The sequence below is a fragment of the Saimiri boliviensis genome, chromosome 17 (genome assembly GCF_048565385.1).
Source record: "Saimiri boliviensis isolate mSaiBol1 chromosome 17, mSaiBol1.pri, whole genome shotgun sequence".
Taxonomy (NCBI): domain Eukaryota; kingdom Metazoa; phylum Chordata; class Mammalia; order Primates; family Cebidae; genus Saimiri; species Saimiri boliviensis.
The window spans coordinates 7,555,320-7,562,413 of NC_133465.1; the positions used below are offsets into that span (position 1 = coordinate 7,555,320).

General features: G+C 46.9%; 1 pseudogene; it reads left to right on the forward strand.

Annotated features, from left to right (window-relative positions):
- Positions 1-2,321: 2,321 nt before the first annotated feature.
- LOC120366781 (proline-rich protein 13 pseudogene) lies at positions 2,322-2,920 on the forward strand (annotated as a pseudogene).
- The last annotated feature ends 4,174 nt before the right edge of the window (positions 2,921-7,094 follow it).

The following is a 7,094-nucleotide window of genomic DNA, read 5'->3' on the forward strand; positions in this document are numbered from 1 at the left end:
CCCAGACTGGGGTGCAGTGGTAATGTCACAGCTCACTGTCTTGAACTCCTGGGTTCAAGCAATCCTTCCTCCTCAGCCTCCTGAAGTGCTGGAACGACAGGTGGGAGCCACCTCACCCAGCCTCGTCATATTACTTTTTAAATTAAAAAATAATAGAGGATGAGGAAGTGAAAAGAGTGAAAGGAGTTTTGCTCTAAAGACAGCAAAGAAGGGCCGGGTGCCATGGTTCATGCCTGTAATCTCAACACCTTGGGAGGCCGAGGCGGGCGGATCACCTGAGGTCAGGAGTTTGAGACCATCTCGGCCAACGTGGTGAAACTCTGTCTCTACTAAAAATACAAAAATTAGCCAGGCATGGTGGTGGGCGCCTGTAATTCCAGCTACTTGGGAGCCTGAGGCAGGAGAATCACTCGAAACCAGAAGGCAGAGGTTGTAGTGAGCTGAGATCTCACTGCTGCACTCCAGCCTGGGCGACAAGAACAAAATTCCATCTAAAAAGAAAAAAAAAAAAAAGACCAGGCATGGTGGCTCACGCCTGTAACTCCAGCACTTTGGGAGGCCGAGGCGGGTGGATCACAAGGTCAGGAATTCGAGACCAGCCTGATCAACATAGTGAAACCCCCATCTCTACTAAAAAATAGAAAAATTAGCTGGGCGTGGTGGCATGTACCTGTAATCCCAGCTACTCAGGAGGCTGAGGCATAGAATTGCTTGAACCCTTGAGGCAGTGGTTGCAGTGAGCTGAGATCGCTCCACTGCACTCCAGCCTGAAGGAAGAAGTGAGACTCCATCTCAAAAAAAAAGGTTGAGTTCGGGACTCTCCAGACAGTCTCCACCACACGTAGCAGGAGATCAAGAGATCACGTGAGCCCTTGGCTGCCATTTTCCCTGCAACATTGGAAACAAAGTCATCAGTTGAGAGTGAGAAAGGATCAGAGCAAGGAGAACACTTGGAACCGTGATTTCAGAGAAACAAAGAGTGGATGGATGTATAGGGTCTGTAGGAACGTTGAGGAGCGCTGAAAATTCACTGGAGCCAATGTCAATACTTGACAGTGTATTCTGATGCATTTACACATTTAAAAATGCATTGGTGGCTGGGCGCAGTGGCTCACACCTGTAATCCCAACACTTTGGGAGGCCAAGGCAGGTGGATCACTTGGGGTCAGGAGTTCAAGAACAGTCTGGCCAACATGGTGAAATGCCATCTCTAGTAAAAATACAAAAATTAGCTGGGCGTGGTGATGGGTACCTGTAAACTCCCAGCTGCTTGGGAGGCTGAAGCAGGAGAATTGTTTGAACATGAGAGGCAGAGGTTACAGTGAGCTGAGATTTCGCCACTGCACACCAACCTAGATAACAGAGTGAGACTCTGCCTCATAAATTTTTTTTTAAAAAGTTAAATAAATAAAATTAAAATGCCATTGTTCCATTAACAGTTCAAGAACTTGATGTTTTAAAGAGTCTTCTTACGGAAATGGGTACTTTTAAAAAAGTATTGTTGGCCGGGCGCGGTGGCTCAAGCCTGTAATCCCAGCACTTTGGGAGGCCGAGGCGGGTGGATCACGAGGTCGAGAGATCGAGACCATCCTGGTCAACAAGGTGAAACCCCGTCTCTACTAAAAATACAAAAAGTTAGCTGGGCATGGTGGTGCGTGCCTGTAATCCCAGCTACTTAGGAGGCTGAGGCAGGAGAATTGCCTGAGCCCAGGAGGCGGAGGTTGCGGTGAGCCGAGATCGTGCCATTGCACTCCAGCCTGGGTAACAAAAGCGAAACTCCGTCTCAAAAAAAAAAAAAAAAAAAAAGTATTGTTTATAAACATAGGACTGTATGTATTGTAAGAACAGTAAGCCTTAGTTTTGACCTCCCAGAATATTAGGAAATTCTTAGAAATGAATTTACTTTTAATCGAATTTACTTTTAATTTGTTTCAGTTAACAAAAATAGCCAGGCATGATGGCCCATGCCCGTAATCCCAGCACTTTGGGAGGCTGAGGTGGGAGTAGTCTGTAGTGAGATCCCATCTCTACCAAAAAAAAAAAAAGTAGCTGCATGTGGTGGCTCACCTGTGGTCCCAGCTACTTGGGAGGCCAAGGTGGGAGGATCACTTGAGCCCAGGAGCTGGAGGTTGCAGTGAGCCAAGACAGCACCCCTGCACTCCAGCCTGGGTGACAGAGCGAGACCCTGTCTCAGGAAAAAAAAAAAAAAAAAAAAAAAAAAAAGTACACCCTTTACCACTTGCTGGAAAGGTGAAATGATGGTTGTTTAAAAATAACACAGAGAATGCATCAAGCCCCAGTGGTGGTGGACACACCTAAACATGTGGAACCCCAGTGCCAGGCAGCCAGGGCCAAATCCACATCCCCCCAACATCAAGTACCCTGGAGGTTCCAATCCCGGCCACCCACCACCCATTAATCCACCCTTTCCCCCAGGCCCCTTGCCTCCGCCCCCAGGGCAATCCAGAAGCTCCCCAGGGCAATCCAGCTTTCCCCCCAGGTGGGCCGCCTCCTCCTGTGCCACAGCGAGGGGATCCAAGATGCCAACCCTCAGTCCCTACCCTCCTCCATACCCACCGCCTGCCCCTGGAATGGCTCCTGTGAATCCCTTGGCTCCTGGCATGGTCAGAGATGCACGAGAAGATGCAGAAGAAAATGAAGAAAGCTCATGACAAGAGGCACCAGCACCACAAGCATGGTGAGCATTCCTCCTCCTCTTCCAGCAGGGACCCTTCCCTCAAATCTCACCAGTGCTGCTCTCCCATCAAGCTTCAGATGCCATGTTGCACTGGGGGAAAATGGCCCTTGTGCTCCCCTCCCCACCCCTACCTGAGCCTCACTCTGCTGTTCAGCCCTGAGCGGCCAGGGAAAACGGGGAGAGGATTGCCATGCTGTGGCCGTCTTCTTGCTGCTGGCATAGATCATGTAGCGAATGAGTTTAGCAGGGTAGCTGTTTTTTGAAGATGAGGAACTAAATGTTGAATACAAGTTTGAGATCTGTCAAATGCGATTTTTACTTCCTCTTCTAATACTTGTGATTGGGGAGGTTTGTGGCAGTTTAATTATGATGAAAAACCTCTATCTTTTTTATAACGTTGGCTTGGAGAATTTAGTGGCAAATACGTTCCCCAGCAGGCCTTTTGATGGTTGCGCTAGCTGCAAGGTTGTTGGGAAGTAGAGTCCGTTTGGTCGATGAGTTTTGACTGACATTTTGGAACCTCACTTCTCCTCCTTCGCCCAGTATACACTCTCAGGTCCTTTTCCCATTCTCCAGCTCTCAGTCCGAATAAAATTATTCCACCTGATCCAAAAAAAAGTTTAAAAATTTAAGAAAAAACAACAGAGGCTGGAAGTCACTGTTTCAGAACTGGCATAGTACTTACATTTAAAAATATAATACTGATATGAATGTGCATTTTATTTCATGTTTGGTACAAATGTAACTATTAAGAAAATAGCTTTATACTGGGCATGGTGGATCACACCTGTAATCCTAGCCCTTTGGGAGGCCAAGGTGGGTCGATCACCTGAGCTCAGGAATTTCAAAGCAGCCTGGGCAACATGGCAAGACCCCAACTCTACTAAAAATACAAAAAAAAAAAAAAATTAGCTGCAAGTGGTGGTTCGTGCCTGTAATTGCAGTTACCTGGGAGGCTGAGACATGAGAATTACTGGAACCCTGGAGGCAGAGGCTGCAGTGAGCTGAGATGGTACCACCTTTTTTCCACTCAAAAAAAAGAAAGAAGGAAGGAAAGAAAGAAAGAAATAGAGAGAGAAAAGAAAGAAAATAGCTTCCTATTTATATCGAACGTATAAGTGAAGAAAACTAAACTTGAGGCTTTGCAATGACTACAAAACAGTCTTATTTAAAAATGGAACTGTCTCCTGCCCTTTTCCTGGTTACAATAAATATTGTGTCTTATGAAGACAAAAAAAAGGCAGGCCATCAGATCATGGTGGTTTTGTTGTTATTGTTATTAGATAGCCACAGTCAGCCACTCAGGTGCAGAATGGCTTTTTTTTAGCCACTCAGGAACAAAGTAAGAAAGAGGAAGCATTTAACCAGGGTTGGGGTTTCACCTGGCAAGAGACAGAAGGAAAGAGGAGCAGGAGAGTTCAGGATATGAAAGGAGTGATCAGGATCTGAAAGGAGTGATTATAATGCTACACTGAAGACTTCAGGGGCAGTGAGGACAGGACAAGGGCAGGCAGGGTTGCTGAATGCCTGGGGTTCAGTCTAGGTCCACCTGACGGAAAGCCAATCACTGAGACGATGGGTATTACCAGGAAAGAAAGGCTTTTATTGTGAGTGATGTCAGCCAGGAAACAAGTCTCAAATCCATCTCTCCCACCACTAAAGTTAGGAGTTTATACAGCAAGGAAGAAATAGAACGACATACAGGAAAACAGGAATTAGGGTGAAATAAGGAAAAAGAGTTGGTTAACACCCAGTGGGTGGTCAGATGAGAGGTCCGGCACCTCACTGTCCAGATGCAGTGATCTGGACAGTTTCAGCCGGCCCATTACACATACTATCTAGGATGCCCGATGGTCAGTTTCCTGAGAAAGGAATTCAGAGAAGACAAATGGAAGTTTCTTGAGCTTTAAGACCAGGAGGGTCAATTTCTATGTCTTATTAAACACACACACACAATCAGTTTTGTGGAAAAATTGGGCTGATTCCAGAAAGACAGTGGGAAAAGATGGCTCAGAGCCCCCACAGTGTCCTCAAGAGATAAGCCCAACAGAATGGCTCTGTCCAGCCAGGGAATCTCTGGGGAAAGTTTGAGTCTCCGGACCTTGCAGAATTTGCTACAAAGTAGCCATATTTACGCAGGAATCTGGGTCAGATGCCTAGGATGGCCACTCCACTGTCCGTCACAGGTAGCCCTGGATAGGGCACAGGTGCCATATTCCAGGAGGCTGGCACTTTGGCTGCAACAGCTGGGGAAGGTCGTTTTGTATTTTTTTTTCTATTTCACTTTGCAAACCATACTGGGTACAGCAAAGTTGACTGGAAGCAAGTAGAGGAGGATGTGAATACAGCCAAGGAACGGGTGAAAAGCCCTAAGAGCAACCAGATAACGGTTGATGGCACAGCAAAACGAGGAGGTGGGATCATCTGCGAGGAAGAACGTCCCAGTAACTGGAGGATTTGGGAGGCTTTCTACTTGCCGTGGCGACCTAAAGAGAATGACTTCACTTCCATTCTGCCTGGTTTGTTTGGGTTTTGCTGCTGTTGTTGTTTTCTATTTCTTCTTTCTCTCATCACACTGTGTTTGGGTGGTCTTCTTTCCTCCTCCTCCTCCTCCTTCTTCCTCCTTCTTCCCTCCTCCTACTCTTCTCCTTCCTCTTCTTAGTCTTCCTCTGCTGCTGCTTCTTCTCTGTCATCACATTGTGTCAGTTGACTTTTTCTTTTTCTTTTCTTTTTTTTTTTTTTTTTTTTTTTTTGAGACGGAGTTTCGCTCTTGTTACCCAGGCTGGAGTGCAATGGCGTGATCTCGGCTCACCGCAACCTCCGCCTCCTGGGTTCAGGCAATTCTCCTGCTCAGCCTCCTGAGTAGCTGGGATTACAGGCATGCGCTACCATGCCCAGCTAAGTTTTTGTATTTTTAGTAGAGACGGGGTTTCACCATGTTGACCAGGATGGTCTCTTGACCTCGTGATCCACCCGCCTTGGCCTCCCAAAGTGCTGGGATTACAGGCATGAGCCACCGTGCCCCAGTTGACTTTTTCTAACCAGCAGCCTCTACACAGCATCACAGGAGATTGAATCTCTCCTCCTCCTCTTCCTTGGGTCTTCCTCCTGCAGTGGCAAATCTGAATGGTTTTCTATAGGGATCTGTTGGTCCAGGTTAACTGATGAGGTCCTAACAGGAACTTGATGACAATGGAAGAGCTGCAACGCTTTGCCCCTCTCCCACAACACTCCTCACCTGGTGACTCTGTAGCTTAGCAAGAACATTTCTTCTCCCCCTATATAAGACGCTTATCAGAACACATTGCAGCCAGGTGCAGTGGCTCATGCCTGTAATCTCAACCCTTTGGGAGGCTCACGTGGGCAGAGCACTTGAAGTCAGGAGTTTGAGACCAGCCTAGCCAACATGGCAAAATCCCATCTCTACTAAAAATATATTTTTTAAAAAAATTAGCTGGGCGTGGTGGCACATGCCTGTAATCCCAGATACTTACGAGCCTAAGAAATGAGAATCCTTTGAATTCAGGAGGTGGAGTGTATTATTCTGTTCTCTAACTGCCGTTGAAGACATACCTGGAACTAGGTAACTTATTAAGAAAAAGAGGTTTAACAAACTCACTGTTTCACATGTCTGGGGAGACCTCACAGTCATGGCGGAAGGCAAAGAAAGAGCAAAGATATGTCTTACATGGCAGCAGCCAAGAGAGCGTGTGCAGGGGAACTCCCATTTATAAAAGAGTAAGATCTCATGGGACTTACTCAGTGCCACAAGAACAGCACAGAAAAGACCTGGCCCCATGATTCAGTTACCTCCCACCCGGTCCCTCCCATAACACGTGGGGATTATGGTAGCTACAGTTCAAGATGAGATTTGGGTAGGGACACAGCCAAACCATGCCATTCTGTCCCTTGCCCCTCCCAAATCTCATGTCCTCACATTTCAAAACCAATCATGCCTTCCCAACAGTCCCCCAAATTCTTAACCCATTTCAGCATTAACTCAAAAGTCCATAGTCCAAAGTCTTATATGAGACAAGGCAAGTTCCTTCCGCCTCTGAGCCTGTAAAATCAAAAGCAAGTTAGTTATTTCCCAGACACAATGGAGGTACAGGCATTGGGTAAATATGCTCATTCCAGATGGGAGAAATTAGCCACAATGAAGGAGCTACAGGCCCCATAGAAGTCTGAAATCAAGCAAGGCAGTCAAATCTTAAAGCTCCAAAATGATCTCCTTTGACTCCATGTCTCACATCCAGGACACACTGATGCAAGAGGTGGGCTCCCATGGCCTTGGGTGGCTCTGCCCCTGTGGATTTGCAGGGCACAGCTCCCCTCCTGGCTGCTTTCATGGACTGGTATTGAGTGTCTGTGGCTTTTCCAGGCTGACAGTGCAAGC